The 12,468-nt window shown below is 39.4% G+C and overlaps 1 long non-coding RNA gene across 1 annotated transcript in view; it reads right to left on the minus strand.

Moving 5' to 3' along the window:
* Positions 1-12,468, minus strand: part of LOC135278999 (uncharacterized) — a 238,335-nt gene that overhangs the window by 5,732 nt on the left and 220,135 nt on the right. The window contains exons 19-21 of the long non-coding RNA XR_010346368.1: positions 1,082-1,344; positions 579-642; positions 6-232 (exon numbers count right to left, since the gene is read on the minus strand). This is a non-coding gene — a long non-coding RNA (uncharacterized LOC135278999). The remainder of the gene's footprint in view (positions 1-5; positions 233-578; positions 643-1,081; positions 1,345-12,468) is intronic.

The following is a 12,468-nucleotide window of genomic DNA, read 5'->3' on the forward strand; positions in this document are numbered from 1 at the left end:
CTTACTGTTCATTTTGGGACACTACTGTCACGTGCTTTTATGACAATTGCAAAACTCAAAGAAAGCGTGTTTTGTTTTCCCTGGAAAAACAGTGAGGTTGATGTTCAGAGATTTCTTTTTCAGGGAAGGGAATTGTCCCTCAGAAAAGCTTTAATCTAGTCCAGGACAAGAAGTGGAAGCTTGTACTCAAGATTTCAGATCTCCAGTGTTTGGATAAGATCCCACTTGCATTCTGGAAAAGAGACAGAAATTTTAATACATCTCATGGGGTCTCTCCACCTCACTGAAAAACAAGATGCTCAGGCTTATTACTGTATGGAATTGTTCAGGTACAGTTAAATGATTCATCATGTACCCATTCTGTTAATTAATTAGTCAGTGCTATACAAAACCTTTCTTATATATTGCAAGATACTTGGATACTTATTACAACTAATTGCAGTATAGCAAAAAAAAAGACAGCTTCTCTTTTTTAAAGAGAAATAAAAAGTTGATATACTCAGAAGTTGTGCCTACGTGTCTGGAAGCGCAGTAAAATATGTATAAATTTAAAAAAAATAAGCCAAAAGCAAACTTACATGAAAAAATTTAATTAAAAACAGGAAGACGATGGATTCTGTACATTTCTCAGGATCAAGTAACCTGGAAAGAGACAGAGAAAACTTCAAGTAGACAAAAAGTGTTTACTTGGAGAAGAAATGAGAAAAAAAATAAAGTTTAATAACAAATGTAAATAATTAAAAATGGAAAAGGAGCCTCAAAATAGATTTTAAAAGAGAAATTTTTGAAATTATACACTAAGTCATATTTGAGACTTTATACACAGACACAATTTTCCCCGTATTAGTGCATATTTTTTCCTGTTCTACAATCACCCAGCTGCTGCTGTATCTCAGCCATGACCACTGACTTTTCCACTTCTGGTCAGTAGTGTTTGCATGGCAGTGGCTTGTATTTGAGATTAAATACTTGCAAAAGACAGGAGATATTCCTAGTTTAGAGAGGCAGCAGTCTAAACCCTTAACCCAGCAAAGACACTCTCTCTTCAGAAGAAGGAGGACAGGTCAATAAGGGTACTCACAGCCAAAGCTACAGGACTTTACTTTGTAGAGGCATTACAGACCTTCCTCTGCTGTGAATAGCTCTTTCATGGACTTCATGCATGTCAGTAAACCCCTTCTTCCCTCAGGTAACCTTGTCTTTGGTCTAACATCATGTTTCCACAAGGAAAGTTTTCCATGTTTTCATCCTCATCCTATTCTGGCATGACTCGGAGTGGTTCCCACATCAATTCAAGAATCAATTTTGACTGAGATTCTGAAAATTCTGGACTCCAAACTGTAGCTGTAAAAGCAAGAGAATCAGCTCATAGCTCTTTCTCACAGCTACAGAGCAACATTACCCACTTCAGTTTTCCCTAATTCTGGCAGAGCAGGGCACCATGAGTCACTCACTACACTCTCTTGCCAACTACTGTTTCGAAGCACAAATCTCCATAAGGGGAAATTAAATATTTCTATAAACTCACCCTTCAAGTGCCAGGAGGACTGTGTCACTGAGTGTGCTTCTTGACATGACACACTGAAAAAATCCCCTTAATAATCACTGCAGAGCAATCAGAGAATTTCACCATATTCCAGACCTGTCACTGGTTTTGTTTCTGAGACAGGCAAGTACATTTGTGACATTTGGGGCTTGTTTCTGCTGCCACTGAAGTCAAAGGCAAACTCTCCCCTGGCTTGCACAGGCACAGAGCCACTATTATGTTACAGAGCAGAGCTGGAGGAGCAGAGTGAGGATGTTCCTTGGAGGAGAGCTGTGCATAGCTGAACCACTGCTCTTCTCCAGCAATTCTACAAGATACCTTCCAGGGGTTCATAAAGTACTGAGAGATAAGCACTAAGAGGATCAAGAGCCACTTTTCTTGTGAGAAGGACCAAATCAAATATTCCTGATTAATTTACCTTCCCTTGTTCCCCTAAATAAATAAATAAACAACACAAGACTAAGCCTGTCTTGTGTTTAACTAATTAACACTACTAATTAGTGTTTAATGGCAATGATGATTATAATCATATCCCTCCGAGTCTACTGAGGCTGCCACATCAGACGGATTGCAATCTTCTCCAGCCCTCTACAACTTTAAATCAATATCACTTCAAACCTGACAGGGTCATTTCATGAAAAGTGATTAGAGAGTAACCTTTATTTTCTGTGTTAAACTGAGAAATTCAAAAGCCTCTTTAAGTGGTGGGAGAAGAAAGGATAAAGCACCACTTTGAGTTAACAAAATCAGTAATTGAAGCTCCTTTTTGTCCCACATAGGCATCATTCTTTTGGTTTTCATTTGAGCCAATCCCAAAGCCAAAATTCACAGGCTCTGTGCCACTTGCCCATTATGTACAACACAATAATTTAGATTAGGAAGGACCTTTGTAGTCCAACCCAATATTCAAAGCACTGCTACCCAGACCAGTTTATGCAGGGCTTTCCTGAGCCAGGGCTTGAATATCTCCATCCTCTGGCTACATGTTCCAGTGTTTGATAATCTTCATGGCAAAAAAAAAAAAAAAAAAAATTTCCTTATATCAAATGGGAACCGTCATTGCAACTTGTGTTGCTCAATCAGGGAGAGGCATCAGACAACCCCTGTAGCTCAAGATCTGGGTGGCAGCACCCTCTCAATGGAGTCCCATCGGGGCCGAGTCCTCTAATGTGGACTCAGGTCCCTGAAGTCCCTTCAGCTCGTGCTGGATCATGGCCCTTGGCACACTGACACTGTCACTAGACCCAAGTGCTGCTATAAGCAGTACCTCTGTGCTGGCTACAGGCTGGAGCTGGGCTCTGGCACAGCCTGTGGAGCAGGGCATGACTTGCCCTGCACAGCTGTCAGCTGCAGACGAGGGCTGCAGCAGTTCCTAACCAAGAGACAGCCAGCAGAAGCTCTCTGTTAGAGCTGACAGAAGCAAAAGCCTCTGGAAGCTAAAACTCACCATCAGCAGTGAGCCAGGCATTCCCAGCCAATGCAGCTATCAGATGTTCCCTGAAGCTCTCTCCAAGAGAAGGTTGGAAGCTTGGAGAGAGCTGCTTTCTCTGCCACCCACCTCTGCTAGCTGTCTCAAGCCCCAAACCCTCATGGACAGATGATGTGCTCCTCCTTGAAAGAAAGGTCAATGCAGTCTTTGGGAAAGATCATAAAAAACACACAAATATAAAGTAGATGGAATAAAAGTCTTCTAGGTTTCTAGGTTTACTGGCAAAATATCATCAGAGGTGGCCAATACAGAGTCTGGGAAGATTCTGAATCGTGCTGGTTAATATCCAGCACCCAGCTAAGACAACCACAGAGGACACAGGATATTAAGCAGACAAGAAATTCTGCTGAGGAATGGCAGAAGAAAGCTGCAACAATTCACTCTGTTTTACAGAAGACCATAGCACGAGAGTAGGGAAGAAATGCAGGAGAGCTATGGAGCAGCTAAACATTATTATAAGCATGGCATGGTGCTGCTATATGCATTCAGATATGTCAGGGCTTTACACACATAACAAACATGTACAGCAAATACTCTTAGAGAATTGTAATAATGAAAAGCATGCATGAACATAAAAATCCAAGTATACAGAATTTGGAGCATCCAGAGGTCAGTATTGAGAGTTATTGAGACTGTTATTGTTTCCAATGCCAAAAGCAGAAGCTTGCTACAGCTGAGTCTCATAGTGGCTTTTGTTGTTTTCATTAGCACTAAACATTCAGAGGAATCTCAAAAGGGAGAGACAATTACCTGGAGAATGCAAGCTTTTGATCTATCTTAGCCAGCTATTCTATCTTATTGTGATTTTTTTGTGTTTTCCTTTAATACTACTACTTTAACCACTAATACTGAGAAAAAAACTTCCTGATGTTCAAGGAACATTTTGTCTCATTTTGTAAGAAAGATTATCAGTTCAAATAAATACATGAGGGGCAGGGCCTCGTCCCTGTTGCCTGATCACCCTCTCTCCATGTCTCCAACTGGGAATATGTCTTTCCCTATATGCTAAGTCCAGGAGGAAATGAAATATACATTTCTACTGGTGACTTAAGCTCTGATCCTACCATTAGTTAAACACAAGCTTAATTTTATGCATGTGAGTCATCCCATCAACATCCCCATATGCCAGAGACTTTGTGGGACTGCTGCCCAGAAATGAAACCATAATGAATGAATTCCATTTTTGAGTTGCAGAACCAGGGTTGGAAACCCTGAGAACAGAGATACGGGAACACAAATCCACAGTATAACACAGGCCAAGGAAGTAAACACATAAAAAAAAAAGGGGGGGGGAAGAAAAGGAAAAAAATAAAGAGATTAGTTAATTCTTTACTCTGGAAAAAAAAAAACCTCACAAGAGTTGGGTGTTATTAATTAAGAAGTTTCATTCTTGTTACCCAACAGCCAGTGCTTCTCCAACAAAAACATGGCAAAATGCCTCATTTAAAAGAGCACATGCCAGACTTTGGATTTAGCTCTGCCTGCTTTTGGCCACCACAGCACCATAAATTTGCTACATCTTTCATTCTGCCCCCATATGTTAGGATTGTGTCTAAACTTAACAATTCCTTTCATTTCCGCACAGGCAAAACAAAACAAAAAAATACTAACAATTCATAGCACCAATGAAACCCCCCAGGACATACTTACATTTGAAAAAACTTTTTGAAACATTAACTAAATAATTAGAATAAATAATATAGGTAATTGATAGACTAATGAATTATTAATATGGATACTGTGTATGCTGTTCAAAATGGTTGCAGCACTTCAGTAATGAAATGGCTCATTACAACAGAGGCAACTGTTTGCTCTGTTGCAGGACCATGTGCCAAAATAAGAGTTGTAGTGAAAAAGAAGAGAATAGAAGAATATTTAAAAGCTCAGAGTGAAAGCTCAGCTCTTACATTGCTGGCCATGTCTAAAAGCAACAGCCCCAAAATCTCTCTGCATGGGCATTTGTGTCACCTGCTACAAGACAACTGTATTGGGAGACTGGTACTCAAAAGCAAACTTGACTCATTACTTTAAAGATCACTGAATCTTACAGTGTTAACAAAATTAATCTTCTTCAGTCATTTCACAACATATTTTATAGGCTCATCTTCTCCTGTGTACTAAACCCAATGTTTAATATGTATTAAAGCATATTTCCTGTAAGCCCCATACATTATTAACATTTAATATCAGGTGTTGTATAAAGAGTCATTGTCAAAAGTGAGCAAGTAATTTCTTCATAAATATCAACACTTTGCATTTCCAAACTATCCAAGGCTTCCCTCCTTCTCCAGACAGTATATAAATACTCCACTCACAGGCCATGACAACAGAGCATTACTCTCATTTGAACTTGCATACTTGCACAGCAAAACCTGCTTAATTCTGTTTCTCCAATTAAGTAGATTAGTTGGGGGAAAAAGTATATATATATAGATATAATTTGATTTTACAAGTGGAATTTTTAATACCAAAATATTAATTTAAAAATTATAGTGTGCAAATATTTACCCCTTTCTTCTCTCACAATGTTCCAAACAGCAGACTTATCCCTGACAATATTCATCTCTTGTAAACACTGGCAAAGCAATTTCAGAATTGTTATTTCATTGAATATTCACTAGCTGTTGCTTGAGGTATTTTGTTCAGCTCTAATTAGCACAGTTAATAAGATCAATATTTTCATTACTGAATGCTGCAGTAAGGCAAAACATGCTTTAAAACTTACATTTACAAAATCCTAAGAAATATATTTATTGGGAAATCCTACTCATCTGTTTCAAAAGCAAAAAGCCCTCAAAACTGGAGGGAAAACACTTTTGGTGTTTGTCATTTTGCTGAGGACAGAAATTAAAATTGAAACATCCATAGTAGTTAGGGGTGCTTTCAGAGGCAAAAGGACTCTTTGTTCTAATTGGGTTTTTTGCTACTATTTCCTTGTGTCCAATGACTTTTTCATGAAAAATAAGTGCTGCACTTTTACTCGCGTGCACAGACCTTGGTGTTGACACCATCACTCTCCCTGTACTCTTGCCTGGCTTCAAAAATACCCAACAACAAAACCCCAGAAACCTGGGAAAAAAAAAAAAAAAACAACTCAGAGGCATTATAATCTAGTAGCAGTGTTTAAAATTCAGCTTTAACTCTGGCAAATAGAGATTGAAGGAAATGAAAGCAATACAGCTGCAGCAGCCAAAATGAGTGTTAGCTCTGGGGAAAGAGAAGTCATCAGCACCCCTGCCCTGAAAATGGACCTTGGGGTTCTTCCATCTGCAGAGAACATCCTTTTCTACCACAGAACACACAATGGTCTCAGCCTTCTCTGCACCTTGTGACAGCTCCACAGCAGAAAAAAAGGAACACAGATGTCAGATACCCTGTTTCTCAGATCTCTAGGCTTTGTTTTTTAGCACTCTTCATGTCTAACAATAATGGGTCAAAAAAGGATCCTGACTCTGTAACTCTCCTTTTTCTTTCCCCCTCAAATGTCTTTCTTCCTTTTTTTAAAGGGAAAAGCTCAGATTTGTACTTGGAAAGCATTCTTCCATCCTTTCACTGAACTTATGAAATGAATTGGCAATTCACTGTGACTCTACCTCTGTGGAGATGTCACTCAGGAAACTGTGAATGCAAACTACCCTAAAATAATTTCATGCTCACGTTGAGTAATTGTTTTAAAAACTGTTTCCTGCAGAAAAATACGATCAAATATCAAATGGATACTGTATAATTAAGCAGCAAGACACACCAGGGAGTGGACTATAGGTTTAGGTGCTTTATTAAGCATCAGGCTGAAGGCACGGATTGCCAGAGCAGAGAGATGTGCATTATATGGCACTGCTTGTAACATAAAGCTCTTCCCTGGGGTAACACATCCTGCACCTGTTGAGGTTTTGCCACCCACTGTGTTCACTCAAATTGGTTTTCTTCTTTTCCATGCCCATCTTTTCTAGTCTACTGATTCTACTTACCCCCCGCAACTAACCTGCTAAACTCGTAATTTATGGCATTGGAGCTGTTAAGATATCTACAAGGCAAAATTACAAAAGACAAGAAAAAATTGGCATAATACTTCTAGGAAAGGCAAGTGAAAATGCTGATGAAACACACTAGGCAGCTCTGCATGCATATTCAGTTTGCTATTAGCAGTATGAGCTCTCATAAAAAACCTGTTCTTTTAAGATGACAATTACAGCAGCAAGGCCAGCATGATCTACTGTCCAAATATGAAACACTTAATTTAAGAAATGGAGAAAAGCTATTTAATAGGGGGAACATAAAGAGAAGCCATTTGGGAACTTATCTGATTCCTAAGCTTCACACACTCATTTTCTAACAGACACAAATGCAAGCAGTAGCTTTAGAATTATTGGAGGTAGTACATGTGCTGCTTACACACTCAAATGAGAAAATATTTGAATGGGACTGCTGTTTCTGCAGCAGCAAAGAGCAGAGAAAACAGTGTCAGAAAGCCTAAAACTAAACATCTAAATAAAGAGGATCTCCAGCGGACATTAGATCAAGCCAATGCCACCCCAATCAGGTCTTGATTCTTCACTCTCACTTGACTGAAAAATCAGTACATTCTTATCTGCAAAGAGAGGGGTTAAGAAATAATATTTGATTCCTTGCCTGGACATATCATTCTGGCAAGATGCATTGTTTCTCAACATGACAGCAGAGATGAACAGCATTTCCAGAGATAGCCTTTTCTCTTTTTCTTTTCAGGAAACAAGGCTGGATTTTGGTAACAAACAAAGACATTCATCATTAAACCCAATCCCTTGAAAATTTGTGCCAAGGGTCCTGGGAATCCATCACTGATGCTACCCAGAGAATTCTCATACACTGCACAACTTGGCCAGTTCAGATTAAGACAAAGCAGAACACTCGGTCATCCTATCGAGGAATCTCAATCCAAAGACTACTAAAAATAACTCAGGTTTATATGGCAACATTTCCCATTTTCATTAAGTCACACCACAGATTTAGAGAGTGTTGCACTCCATTGTCTGCTCTCTTTACTGTCTCTGTCACTGAATGAGACACCCAAAACTTAATGCCACGTGCAGACTGTGAAAGATAGTAATACAGTGAACTTCTTCATATTTTATAAGTTAATTTGCCAGGCACTTCAGCATGTTCTTACAGGCTGCTTCAGCTGGGAAAGAGAACAAAAGTAGCTGGCCATTCTAGTCAGAGGGCAAACAGACCTTCCCTAGTCCCAGCTCCTTACTGGGAACACCTTTTTGCCATAGGCTGTGCAAACCACAGAGCAAGAAAAGGCCCCAAGAAACACATGATGGTCATCATTTAACACTGTGTTTGTGAGACCTTTTAAAAACACAATATTTACAGATGTGTATGTTAATATACATATGCATGTATATTATATTATATGCATATTCATGCATACATATAAATGTATATTTCCATACCAGAAAGGCATTAATTCCTTTATATCCTCAGGGGAGGACAAACCATATACAGTTAATAGAGGAGACTCCTCTGCCAATGGACAGGAGGGAAAGTGAGGGCAAAATAAGGGTTTCTTGTGTGGGTCTGAAGTAGACAATTGATGTTGTGGAGTAGTGTGGAGACTGTAGCTGTGGCTAAAAGGGGAATAGCATCAATCTCTTCTCACAGCATTGCCTCTCAGGGTCTTATTAAGCATGTTTTGCAAAGAAAAGCTAGAATTTATCCTAATACACAAAGCCCACTGCAACTCTACTCCAAATCTGTGGCTACAGAAACCAAAACCAGAATTATGTTCTTAGAGATATTGAAGAAAACCGCCAAAAAATCAAAACCAGAAACCCAAAATGTTCAGAAACAACTGCCAGGAATTTTGTCTTTATTTGTTTGTTTGATGGTGGTCTGTGCTTAACAGACAATGCATCCTCCTAAGCCATTCAATTAAATCAAGACCAAACAAAGAACCAAAATCCATCCATCTCCCTCCCCACCCCCATTCACAGGAAAACTTTCATCTGTCATGCTGGCAATAAAACTAAAAAACACCCAACCAAAACATTCCTATCACTCCACTGCATTGCTCAGGCTCTGCTAGTTAAACTCCACTCAAGCAATCAGTTAGCATTTATTGGTTCAGTTATCTCCTTGTCTCTGCAATCAAATAAGAAACTGAAATAATGCACCTCAGGAGCAGCAATGCAAACACAGTCAGGCAGGGGCTGTGCTATTTGAAGGTCAAGTAAAACAGCATTTGAAGTCAAGTGGCAGTCAAAACCCTGCCTTATTGTGTTGCCCTTACAGAGGTTTGTGCTCACCATTACACTGAAATACAAACAGACTTCCTCTGGAACTTCTGCTCATTTTCACCAGAGTAAATCAGCCAAGGTTTTGGATCATAGGGATTAAGTTCATTGGTGACTAAGCTTAGTCACATCACAGAGGGATACCTGTGCAGTGTTTAATCAGAGAGCTTAGCTCTTTCTTTATGTATAAACTCTAGATCTTCTACAATACAATTTTCTGTTCTGCCAGTGAATCATAGCTTAAAGTTTGCTTAATTCTACCACAGCATGTATCTCATGTAATGGTCTCCCCTGCAGACAAAATTTCTACCCAAAGTACTAGGCTATTTCAGAGAGAAACCACTCTTATTTGTCTGAATTGGTTGGTGTGCTACTTAGATAGCCACATCCACCTAGTGATTTCTCTAAATGCTTGTTTTCAAATGCCTTAAATTATTTTTGGTTCTGTCAAAGTTAGAAAAAGTTTAGGTGTGTACAGAACACAAGACTTAGAACACACTCATATCATTCACATATTCAAATCGGGAGCATGTAAAGCAACAGGCATATTAAAGTCTGGACCACCAATTTCTATTCTTAGGACTATGTGTAATACTTTAGTTAGGCACAGAGACATTTAAGTGAGAGAAAAAAAGAAAGAACCAAAGGGCAGAGGGTCTGTGTAAATCCTCAGATGGTTTTGACATTTAAGTGTATCAGTTTTCAGATAAGCCATGGACTTTGGATGACATGTGATAGAAGGAGAGAACTCAGCAATAGAAGAGAAGAATTAGCAGTGCATTAAGCAGCTCTGTTCCAGTCTGATGGAACTGTGTGTTTTTAAAGGCCACCTGGCATATCAGGCATATCCCTTTTCAGGCTGTACATGTTACAGGGCTGCAGACCTCAGACAGATCTCTGCAGTATTTAGCCATTTGGGGATGAAAGATTGAAGGGTCTCAAATCTCTCCTCTCCTCCACCATGACCCATGGAGCAGACCCCAGCTGAAGGTTAGATTTTGTAAAAGGTCTGCTCTGTGTGCTGCTCTATGATTTCAGTGTAGAAAATATCCATGCTCTTGTTTTATGTTTCCTCATCATATGTACTATTTCTCTCCCTTGCCCACTGGCACAAGTAAAGTAATTCATATAATCAATGGCTAAAATCCTTCACTACATTTCACCCTAAATGATCTTTAAAATCCTCTGAGTTAGTCTCAGGCTCTGAGGCCCTCAGGGGTGTTTAAAGCACACTACAGAAGCCCATGGATGCAGTTAATGGGTCACTGAAACACAACTTCCACCTGGATGGTACTTCAGGTGGGGAGCAGTGGATCCCACATCTTCCCTGTGGGATGAGCCCCCACTGGGGCCATGCAGTGGGACCCATGGAGCAGCTGTCCATGGGCAGTCCTGTCCCTGTGTCCCCCTTTGGAGCACCACAGGGTGTGCCTGAGGACTTGCTGCAATTAGGATTTAACAATGTGACTGTTTGGGCACTGCCATTAATCACCGGGCCTCACACCCCTGGTCCCAAGCTGAAATAGCTCAGGTGTCCTTCACACAGTGCATGGCCCTGCCTGATGCCGACAAGCTTCACCTAAACAGGAGCCAGGCCTGATATTTCCAAAAACAGATTCCTGCACTCTGACCATTCTCCTTGCGCTGGGAAAATTCATTCAACTTTATGGGGAAATAAAGCTCATACCACCTTTTTTCTTTCATCACAGGCCTTTGAGCAGCCTGCTCCAGTGAAAGGTGTCTCTGCCCCCAGCAGGGGAGTGGATTTGAGGATCTTTAAATTTCCCTTCTAAGCCAAGCCAGCCTGTGATTCCCTCAGCATCCATCTCCAAGTCAGCTGTGCAAAATCAGACATGAGAAGAATTTATAGAGTTTGCTAATGACACTGACCTGGTTTTCCTTCTGACCTTTTCTTTATTTTCCAGTGACTGCCTTCCTTCATAGCTCTTAATGACATTTAGAACCAGATTTTTAATTAATGTGCCTAAGAAGCAGATAGTCAATTAAGATTTTAACAAATACCTGATAGGCTAGGCATACCAGCTCTACTGATGAGGTAGGCATGTAAATGCTTTGGAAAATCAGTCAGACATCTATCTGCAGCTTAGAGCACCTAATGACCTTAAAATAGCATCTAATCTTTAAGTTGTAGATATTCTAAAAAGCTTTTGTTTTTCATGATGTATGTCACGCTTATATACAGAGGGAATATTTCTCAGTCTCTTTCAACAAAGAATAGAAAACAGAAAAAAAAATACAAACCCCAATCCTTTGAGCCTCATAAACTTTCTAAGGAAATTAACTGTCCTGTAATACTGCTGGTAGAAAATGAGTGTGAGTTGCAAGCAGTATTCCAAAGCACAGTAGCAAGAGTAATTGGCTTCCCCCTCCATCCCAAAGTCCTTGACCTTTTGCTCCTCATTAGGGACATAAAACATGGGGAAAACAGTTACATTTGTCATATTTCTTGTAAAATTATACAAGTAGAAATTGAAACAGTTTGGAGTCAATAAAGTGAATTTGAAAAGCTGCCTGTAGGAAATTGCTAAGAATAGAATTCCTCAAATCCCCTTGAAGTGATTTTGGAAGTAGTTATGCCACAAGCACTTGTACAATGCACTTCAAAGTATTAAAATTTTAACAGAGAAATTATAAACAAAGCTGTAAAATTTAAAGATGCTAAGACATCTGCTACTGTTCTGGTATTTAAACCACAGATCCTGGTGAAATAAAAGCAATCATACAAACACCTGAATTTAGAGACATTCTGATGCCTACTTTTCTCCATAGAATTCATTACTGGCATTAAAGGGTCTCATTGAGAGAACAGCAGAATTGAAACACACTGTAACCTACACATGGCTGCTCCTCCTGACTTTAGTGGTATATTTAATTTAAACTCCAGACCTCATGAAGCAGAATATCATCCTAGGTAAGTTCTAGTACTATTGACAAAAGTTAATATTGTCTTAATTTGCTGCTAAGACGAAACAGTTACCTGAACTTCAAGCTCTAGGATTTAAGAAGTAAATAACTGTAGGCAGCATATGACAGCATATTTCAGGCACAAATATTAATACATTAATAGAGGCACTAATGTTGCCTCAAAAAGAAGCATAAGAAAGCAATATTGATAATAATTTAATTAAATAGGGAAC

This window comes from Passer domesticus, chromosome 11 (assembly GCF_036417665.1).
Source record: "Passer domesticus isolate bPasDom1 chromosome 11, bPasDom1.hap1, whole genome shotgun sequence".
NCBI lineage: Eukaryota > Metazoa > Chordata > Aves > Passeriformes > Passeridae > Passer > Passer domesticus.